Source organism: Callospermophilus lateralis, unplaced genomic scaffold (genome assembly GCF_048772815.1).
Source record: "Callospermophilus lateralis isolate mCalLat2 unplaced genomic scaffold, mCalLat2.hap1 Scaffold_271, whole genome shotgun sequence".
In the NCBI taxonomy this organism is placed as follows: domain Eukaryota; kingdom Metazoa; phylum Chordata; class Mammalia; order Rodentia; family Sciuridae; genus Callospermophilus; species Callospermophilus lateralis.
Window position 1 is genome coordinate 1,202,682 of NW_027513445.1, and position 10,289 is coordinate 1,212,970.

A 10,289-nucleotide genomic window follows, 5' to 3' on the forward strand; every position below is an offset into this window, starting at 1 on the left:
ATCATTCTTTAGAACCATCAGGTGCTGAGAATTTAAGCCACAGCCTCACACAGGGCCAACAGGCTGATTCAGAAACATCCCTTTTGAAATCAATTACTCAAAGAGGGACAGGCCCATTCATTTCCATTAGAGAACTGTTTTATTCAGGCTTCACAATGGGGTGGCCTTAGGCAAAGACCTTCCTGACATTCAGTGCTATAGAACAACAGGTAAGCAAAAAGCCCAAAGCAGGGTTTCTCCACTGCGACTTTTCTGGTCACACTGATGTCTGAGTTGTCTGAGATTCTAGCCATTCCTTTCAGCTATCCAGTACATGGCCATGTCACAGAGCTTGGAGGGGGTACATATCTTGGTCACAAAACCATGAGCCTATTCTGGAGAGTGGCCAGAATTCAGTTAGAAAACAGAAACTTAGGAAGGTAGCAGGTCTTGCCCATCAATAAAGTAAGCCTCTGTTCTTTCATAAATTGGGCAGGATGAATGTTGGTAAGCTTTTTCCTAGACAGGACACATCCATTGATGCATTTTCTATTGTAATGTCTACAACCACGGACACAGTGGGATACACAGACATAGAAACACTCGCCTTGTCAAATGACTTACTAGAAACAGACCATTCCAAACAAAAGAAACCGCTTTTCCTACCCATTATCAGAACATGAGACAAAACCACAAACCCACACTCATTCCCATAAAGGCACCTCCTTCCCTCAAGTAGGTCTGTGACTATCTGGAGTCTTCTCTGCCAGGTTGGCCATAGTTTGTTCCCACGAAATGGCCTGTTTGTTCTCAAATCTGGACTCCTTGGCCGACTCTGTGAAGTTATCAGGAGCCAGTGGTAAGCCACTACCTGCTTTCTCAGGAAAGACCCCTCTTCAGAATTTTCCTGGCATTTGGCCATCCTCACATCTGTAGGTACCAAGAAAGACTGACTCTCTCCATGATAAATCCAAAACAAGTGAGACCTCTGTGACTGTTACTGGGCCTGGCTCTGGGTGCCTGGTTTCCGGGATCCCAAGTTCAGAGGGTTCCATCACCAAAGAAGTGAAGTAGATCACTTCCCTCATGAACTGAATGAGCTCACAGCCTTGCAACCACTTTGTCCTAACAATTACTTCCTTGGGTCCCATGAGATGGAGGCTGCCCCTACTTCCTCTGACACTTTCACAAGTTTGAATGGTATATCAACCATAGGTACCAGGGGAAAGATCTCCACACAGGCCTGGTTTGGTCCATTTGCTCTACATTAAAAAGAGAGAGTCTGATTCAGACACATTCCTTCATCCTGACCAGGTTGTTTGCCATGGAAAATGACTTTTGCTCTCTCGGGTCCTTCATAGCAGTCTACATCTTCTTCAGGGATTATTTCTGCATGGATCTTTGAGATTCTCAGCAGGTGGAAGATCTCCTACATTCCTGTATTGTAAGACCAAGTCTGTCCCTGCACTGCTGTAAAGTTAGATTGAGGGAACAGTGAATGGTTAATAACATGTTCGATTTGGGTTAGGATTCATTCTGCAAGATGAATAATGGTATAGGGAACCTGTGATATATAGAATATATAGGTGAAATATAAGTATGAAAACAGAAATATAGGGAAGATTTGAAGCAAAGTAGGGCATTGAGCAGTTGAGTGGGATACTTAGCTTTTAATTATATTCTGCACAGATGTCTCAGATAAATCGATATACAATGAAATAGGATCTTGTACCTTGGATGATGGAATAACAAGCAGAATATCCAGTCAAAAAGGGATAGTCCGTAGGATTAGCAAGATAGTCATTAGGTTTAGAAAGAAGAATGAGTATAGAATTTGTACCAATTTTTTTTAATTAATTTTTATTGTAGGTTGTTCAAAACATTACATAGTTTTTGATATATCATATTTCACACTTTGATTCAAGTGGGATATGAGCTCCCATTTTTACCCCATATATAGATTGCAGAATCACATCAGTTGCACAACCATTGATTTACATATTGCCATTCTGGTGTCTGTTGTATTCTACTGCCTTTCCTATCCTCTACTATCCCCCTCCCCCCTCTCCTCCCCTCTTCTCTCTCTACCCATCTCTACTGTAATTCATTTCTCCCCCTTATATTTTTCCTCCTTTCCCCTCACTTCCTCTTGAATGTAATTTTGTATACCCCTGATGGTCTCCTTCCATTTACATGCAATTTCCCTTCTCTCTCCCTTTCCCTCCCACCACTCATCCCTGTTTAATGTTAGTCTTCTTCTCATGCTCTTCATCCCTACTCTGTTCTTAGTTACTCTCCTTATATCAAAGAAGACATTTGGCATTTGTTTTTAAGGGATTGGCTAGCTTCAATTAGCATAATCTGCTCTAATGCCATCCATTTCCCTCCAAATTCTATGATTTTGTCATTTCTTAATGCAGAGTAAAACTCCATTGTGTATAAATGCCACATTTTTTTAATCCATTCGTCTATTGAAGGGCATATAGGTTGGTTCCACAGTCTTGCTATTGTGAATTGTGCTGCAATTAACATGGATGTAGCAGTGTCCCTATAGTGTGCTCTTTTTAGGTCTTTAGGAAATAGACCGAGTAGGGGAATAGTTGGATCAAACGGTGGTTCCATTCCGAGCTTTCCAAGAAATCTCCATACTGCTTTCCAAATTGGCCGCAACAATTTGCAGTCCCACCAGCAATGTACAAGAGTACCCTTTTCCCCAAATCCTCGCCAGCACTTGTTGTTGTTTGACTTCCTAATGGCTGCCAATCTTACTGGAGTGAGATGGCATTTTAGGGTGGTTTTGATTTGCATTTCTCTGACTGCTAGAGATGGTGAGCATTTTTTCATATACTTGTTCATTGATTGTAGGTCCTCCTCTGAGAAATTTCTGTTCAGGTCTTGGCCCATTTGTTCATTGGGTTATTTGTTATCTCATTGTCTAATTTTTTTAGTTCTTTGTATATTCTGGATATTAGGGCTCTGTCTGAAGTGTGAGGAGTAAAGATTTGTTCCCAGGACGTAGGCTCCCTATTTACCTCTCTTACTGTTTCTTTTGCTGAGAAAAAACTTTATAGTTTGAGTAAGTCCCATTTGTTGATTCTAAATATTAACTGTTGTGCTGTGGGTGTCCTATTGAGGAATTTGGAGCCCGACCCCACAGTATGTAGATCATAGCCAACTTTTTCTTCTATCAGACGCCATGTCTCTGATTTGATACCAATTTCCTTGATCCACTTTGAGTTAACTTTTGTGCATGGCGAGAGAAAGAGATTCAATTTCATTTTGTTGCATATGGATTTCCAGTTTTCCCAACACCATTTGTTGAAGATGCTATCCTTCCTCCATTGCATGCTTTAGCCCCTTTATCGAATATAAGATAGTTGTAGTTTTGTGGATTGGTTTCTGTGTCCTCTATTCTGTACCATTGGTCCACCCGCCTGTTTTGGTACCAGTACCATGCTGTTTTTGTTACTATTGCTCTGTAGTATTGTTTGAAGTCTGGTATAGCTATACCGCCTGATTCACACTTCCTGCTTAGCATTTTTTTGCTATTCTGGGTCTTTTATTTTTCCATATGAATTTCATGAATGCTTTCTCTATTTCTACAAGAAATGCTGTTGGGATTTTGTTTGGCATTGCATTAAACCTATAGAGAACTTTTGGTAATATCGCCATTTTGATGATGTTAGTTCTACCTATCCATGAACAGGGTATATTTTTCCATCTTCTAAGATCTTCTTCAATTTCTCTCTTTAGGGTTCTGTAGTTTTCATTGTATAAGTCTTTCACCTATTTTGTTAGGTTGATTCCCAAGTAATTTATTTTTTTTGAGGATATTGTGAATGGGGTGGTTGTCCTCATTTCCATTTCAGAGTTTTTGTCGCTGATATACAGGAATGCTTTTGATTTATGCGTGTTGATTTTATATCCTGCCACTTTGCTGAATTCATTAATTAGCTCTAATAGTTTCTTTGTAGACCCTTTTGGGTCTGCTAGGTATAGAATCATGTCATCTGCAAATAGTGATAATTTGAGTTCTACTTTTCCTATTTTTATGCCTTTAATTTCTTTCGTCTGTCTAATTGCTCTGGCCAGTGATTCGAGAACTATGTTGAACAGAAGTGGTGAGGGAGGGCATCCCTGTCTTGTTCCAGATTTTAGAGGGAATGCCTTCAGTTTTTCTCCATTTAGAATGATGCTAGCCTGAGGCTTAGCATAGATTGCTTTTACAATATTGAGGTATGTTCCTCTTATCCCTAGTTTTTCTAGAGTTTTGAACATAAAGGGATGCTGTACTTTGTTGAATGCTTTTTCTGCATCTATCGAGATGATCATATGGTTCTTATTTTTAAGCCTATTGATGTGGTGAATAACATTTATTGATTTCCGTATATTGAACCAAACTTGCATCCCAGGGATAAATCCTACCTGATCATGGTGCACAATATTTTTGATATGTTTTTGTTTTCGGTTTGCCAGAAGTTTATTGAGGATTTTTGCATCTAGATTCATTAGAGATATTGGTCTGTAGTTTTCTTTCTTTGAAGTGTCTTTGTCTGGTTTAGGAATCAGGGTGATGTTGGCCTCATAGAATGAATTTGGAAGTTCTCCCTCTTTTTCTATTCCCTGAAATAGATTGAAAAGTATTGGTATTAGATCCTCTTTAATGGTTTTGTAAAACTCTGCTGTATACCCGTCCGGTCCTGGGCTTTTCTTAGTTGGTAATCTTTTGATGGTTTCTTCTATTTCCTCAATTGATATTGGTCTGTTTAGGTTGTCAATATCCTCCTGACTCAATCTGGGCAAATCATATGACTTAAGAAATTTATTGTTGCCTTCACTATCTTCTATTTTATTGGAGTATAAAGATTCAAAATAATTTCTGATAATCTTCTGTATTTCTGAAGTGTCTGTTGTGATATTGCCTTTTTCATCCCGTATGCTAGTAATTTGAGTTCTCTCTCTTCTTCTCTTCGTTAGCGTGGCTAAGGGTCTGTCAATTTTATTTATTTTTTCAAAGAACCAACTTTTAGTTTTGTCAATTTTTTCAATTGTTTCTTTTGTTTCGATTTCATTAATTTCAGCTCTGATTTTAATTATTTCTTGTCTTCTACTTCTTTTGCTGTTGTTTTGCTCTTCTTTTTCTAGGATTTTGAGTTGAAGTATTAGATCATTTATTTGTTGTTTTTTTCTTTTTTTAAGTAATGAACTCGAAGCAATAAATTTTCCTCTTAGAACTGACTTCAATGTGTCCCATAGATTCCGATATGTTGTGTCTGTGTTTTCATTTATCTCTATGAATTTTTTAGTTTCCTCCTTGATGTCTTCTATAACCCATTGATCATTCAGTAACCTATTGTTCATTCTCCAAGTGATGCATGATTTTTCCTTCCTTCTTTTATCATTGATTTTCAATTTCATTCCATTATGATCAGATAAGATGCATGGTATTATCTCTACTCCTTTATATTGTCTAAGAGTTGACCTGTGACATAATATATGATCTATTTTTGAGAAGGATCCATGTGCTGCTGAGAAAAAAGTGTAACTGCTTGATCTTGGGTAGTATATTCTATATATGTCAATTAAGTCTAGGGTATTAATTATGTTATTGAGTTCTATAGCTTCCTTATTCAACTTTTGTTTGGAAGATCTGTCAAGTTGTGAGAAAGGTGTGTAGAAATATGCCTTTAACTTGTTTCTTTTTTAAATAAGACTTTTTTTGGGGGAAAAATCCAGTTTGAAATATAGCAACACTTTTTTGGCAAGGCAATAACCAAAATCTAAAACAGCATAAGCTACATGTCCAAATGTAAAAGGCATTGAATAAACCACAATATTTTTTTTTCTTTTTTTGGGGGGTGCATGACATACTGAACACAAGATAGAATTTCTCAACATTTTGAAATTATAATTTAAACCTTAAGGGTAAAAGCTGAAAAACTGCTGAGTTCTTGTTAGATATTAAATGCACCTTTCCCTGTTTCCCCCAAATAAAATCAGAATTTATTATTTAATCACACCTCAAAGTTTGAGTTTTCTCTTGTTACAAAGCAACCACTACATACACATTAAAATACTTATTTGTTAATTTAATATTTTTTTCCCTGGCTCATCCAACGTGCAATGCACATGACTCCAAAGACTAAAATTTGGGGCTAGTGTACATGAACTGAAAAATCACAACTCCAAACTTCAAAACTAGTTCTTAAAATTATTTATAGGACACTCAGATTATTTTTATTTCTCAACAAGATGTTGCACTGTCATTTGATTATCAGTCTACCTCAGCACAAAAAAATTACAGATGCCAATTTGAGGGACTAAAAAAATTCAAAAGTACTAGATTTAACAGCTCAGTAAGATCATTACAAACAAGTTTGTTTACATTCTGCTGAAAATCCCTGAATGGTCTCAGCACCTAACAAAATCTACCAGGCTCCAAGGACCATGTCAGGTTAAATGATGGCACCACTTTTTAAAAGGAGCTAATTACTTAAGCTAAGTCATTCAGAGCCCAAAATCTGAAGAATGACCAAAATCAAATCTTTATTTTTATAACTGTATAAATGTGATCCAAATGTGTCCACCACTAGTTTTTCCAAAAGAAACATGCTATAAATAAGCAAACTGCATTTGCTCACTGATGTGTGTATGGACTTCCTAGATGTCTCATTGGGCTAATTACAGACCACTCACAGTAATATATTTTTAGTATTAAAGTGTAGCATGATGTTAAGCCATTTTAGCTTTTACACATACATGTTGCACTTCTGGCTGATAATGGAGAAAAATTTGCACCATTGCACTGTTAAGCTAGGTTGCATCCATTCTTTTAAATGGCGTCAATATCAATGTCATCATCCTTGTCGTCAGACTTCACAGTTTCAACTTTCGGTACACTGGCAGTCTTTGAGTACACCACCTAAATGTTCTCATCTTCATCTTCTTCTTCACCACCAGAAGATTCTTCCTCTGCTTCCTTCACCACTTTATTAATGGTTCTGCTTTTACACGAATCTCTTTGGCAAGTTCTTTTGATACATATTTCTTAGAGGCCTTTTCCGACCAGCTGATGATGACCTCCTCTTCTAAAAGGTCTGCGTCATACATTTCCTTCAAGATATGTGGAATCTTAGAGAGGAGCTGAGCTTGATGCATTGCCACCACACACTCCAAACCATGAAGAAGGTATCATTGAGCTTTTTTGTTATTGTGACAAAATCATAAGAAATGGCACCTGTATTTCTTAATCTGTTCTCTAATTTTCTCATTAAAAAGAACTTCAGTTAGAACAAGAGGGCCCATGGCTTTTACATCCAGCCTTTCTGCTTCTGCGACAATTTCTTTGTCTGATGAGTCAATGATACCCTCTTCTTTTTTTTCTTAACAAAATCAAACAGAATATTGACACGCTCTTCTACAGTTCTTTCCAAATCATCACTGGGTATCAGAACTTTTTCGTGGTCACTAATTTCATCCATTCTAGGCCTCTGAGCTTCTTCAGTTGAATCCTCTCCCCAATCATCATCCTCCTCTTCTTCCACAGCATGTGGAGGAGGACTGATTTCATTTGGTGGTGGTGGTGGTGGTGTCTCACTGCTGGATACAGAACCATTTTCCTTGTCTTTGCCCTTTCTATTTTTCTTTTCCTTTTCTTTCTTTCCTGGACCACTGTCACTATTCTCAGGTGGGTTTTTGAGAATAAATTTGCAGAGTTTATGATGTGTGTCAAGCATGCCTCGGTAGCCACAGGCTTTACAAGAATTACCTATTGTTTGCTTCTTTGGATTGACATGCAGTTCTGTTTCAGGATTCTCACACTCAGGACAGAGAACAAATTTTTTAATGAATCCATCCAACATGTCTTGCAGCTTATTCGCCTCATGAGATCCATTGACAATGTAACGGTCATTCTTAACATCAAACTGGGTCTGTGATCCTAGCTCACAACCAAAATATTTGGTGGGATACGTTGGAGGCCGATTAAGCGCCTTTGAAACATCAACCATGTTGACTATAACTGTCTTGATTCCATTTCCTTTGCCCTCAACCTTCGCAATCAGACGGGGCATCTTGTAGCGATAGAACTGGTCTGACACGCTGCAGTTGACGTTGACAGACATTTTGGCTTATTAGTGGCTTTATCAATAAGATGAAGAGATCTTTGATTGCATCTTTTTGGTATCTTCTGTCTGGAGAAGAAGGGATGACATAAACGACTGCAAGAGTTCTCGGTCTCTGACATGAAAAAATTTTCGCCACTGAGGCTGTAAGCTCCTTGCTTGTACGCTATGTTTCCCCAATACAGGTACCAATGGCTGCGCAACAGCTCGTTTTCGTCAAATAAAGACATAAACCCAAGGCGGCTCGCCCGGGACTGGGAGGAAGAGGCGCTGGAAACTGGGTAAAGAGCGGCGGGGCGGGCGAGTGGAGGGCGGCCGGGCAGGTGCCGCCGCCGAGCCGCGGGAAGGGCTGCCCCAGCGACATCCGCGTCCACACCAGCAGCGCTGAGCCTGGCGACCTCTGGAATGTTCTCGCTCTGACTACCAAAAGTTCTTTACCAATAGGGTTTCGGGTAGAGAGTGAATGTAAATGTCAGCACATGTGAAGAGTCAGTCACAATGATGAATTGTGGAAAATATGTAGGAAAGCAGATATAAATAGAGACATTAGGAAATCAGCAAAAGTATAAAGTGTGTACTTTGTTTGATATTTTCAAACGGGTTGAGTTTGAATGTATAATCTTAGGAAGAAACAAATATGTTGTCACAAATTGCATTGATCTTTTAGAGCATTAGGTAACCAGGTCATGGATGTTTTCATTAATCCATGCTCACTTTCCATTTAGGCTTTGGTAAAATCATAAGTGTGATCTTTGCATTTTGTATCCAGAATATTATTGTGAAAAAATGTATATTAGATAAGGTGACATGAGTATTTCTTTCACCATTTCTGTAGCAATATTTTGTAGACGTATAAATTAGTATTCAGGGTACAAATAGGTGTACCCTGTGTCTATGAATATGCAGATAATGCATGAATAAATCATACTTTGTGAAAATAATATAACTGGTCCCGCTTAAAATAATGCATTGAATTGATATCTGAAAACATAAAAGAAATCTCATATTGATATACAATCATTCATACCAACCAGTTATACATCTAATGGTAATATTAGGGTTATGGTTTATCCTGAAAGGTATGTGAGTTTTGCTCCAAAAGTGATTATGCAAAGCAAAAATAATGTGTTTGGATAGAAGTCTCATGAAAAGAATAGTCAAGAAACCTGGAGGAATACATGTGTTCTGAAGGAGGAAGTGATTGAACGTGAAACATATGCATATAAATTTGCGAAATATTGGATGAAATATATATTGTATGATGTGCATTAACTGCAGAAATAGTAATGTACCAGTGTTGAATAAAAATGAACATCGAAATACACATCATGTCCCATAGATATCTACTTGCCTTGATGTTAATCTGGGTCAGTTACTGTAAAATATTTAGGATATGTATGCACCATTCACTGAAGTTAGTTTTCAGTACTAGGAAAAAAAATATGTATTTCAGGTGGATGAATATTTCTGAGAATAATCTTGTGAAAATTTGATTATAAATCCACATAAATCACAAAACATTTTAAACACAAAACACACACGGACATTAAAATGTAGCAATATATATGCCAATTTAAATTCATCTTGAAATATATATCATCCACTGATCCAAAACTATTTATTTAATGAACTTGGATTTATGTATAATGTTGTTCAGCTAGGAAGCTCCCCAAATAGATTGAATTTACTGTTACAACAGTGTTTAGGAGGAGTGATCTTCTAAATGTGTATGCAAATATGTCCTACACAAAAATCTTCCCACTCTCATCCAGGACAATGCCTTGATATTACCTTCACCCCAAGAAAGACGCAATTGGAGGAGAAGAGTTCGAAAATCTGTGAATACATATCTGGAATGTAAAATGCTCAGGAGATCACAACCTTGCAGGTTGCAGAAGAGTTTCCAAAAGTAAGGGACAAGCTTGATAGACCCAAGCTGATCTTTTATTAAAATTGGGAGCCATCTTGCCAGAAAGCCATGAAAAGATAATTTTGGCTTTACTATAAATTACTGCAAATTCTGAACCTGCTTGGAATGCCTGCCCATGCCTTGAACTCATCCATGCCTAGCTCTCTGAGCAGATAACAGCGCTCTCTGAAACATTAGTGACACCTCATAAATATTTTTCTTCCCAGGCCAGACAACGACCCTCTCTGAGGCTCTAATGGTCCTCATAATTTCTGATG

General features: G+C 37.8%; 1 pseudogene; it reads right to left on the reverse strand.

The window, feature by feature from the left end:
- Positions 1-6,811: 6,811 nt before the first annotated feature.
- Positions 6,812-8,102, reverse strand: LOC143640444 (eukaryotic translation initiation factor 5 pseudogene; annotated as a pseudogene).
- Positions 8,103-10,289: the final 2,187 nt, after the last annotated feature.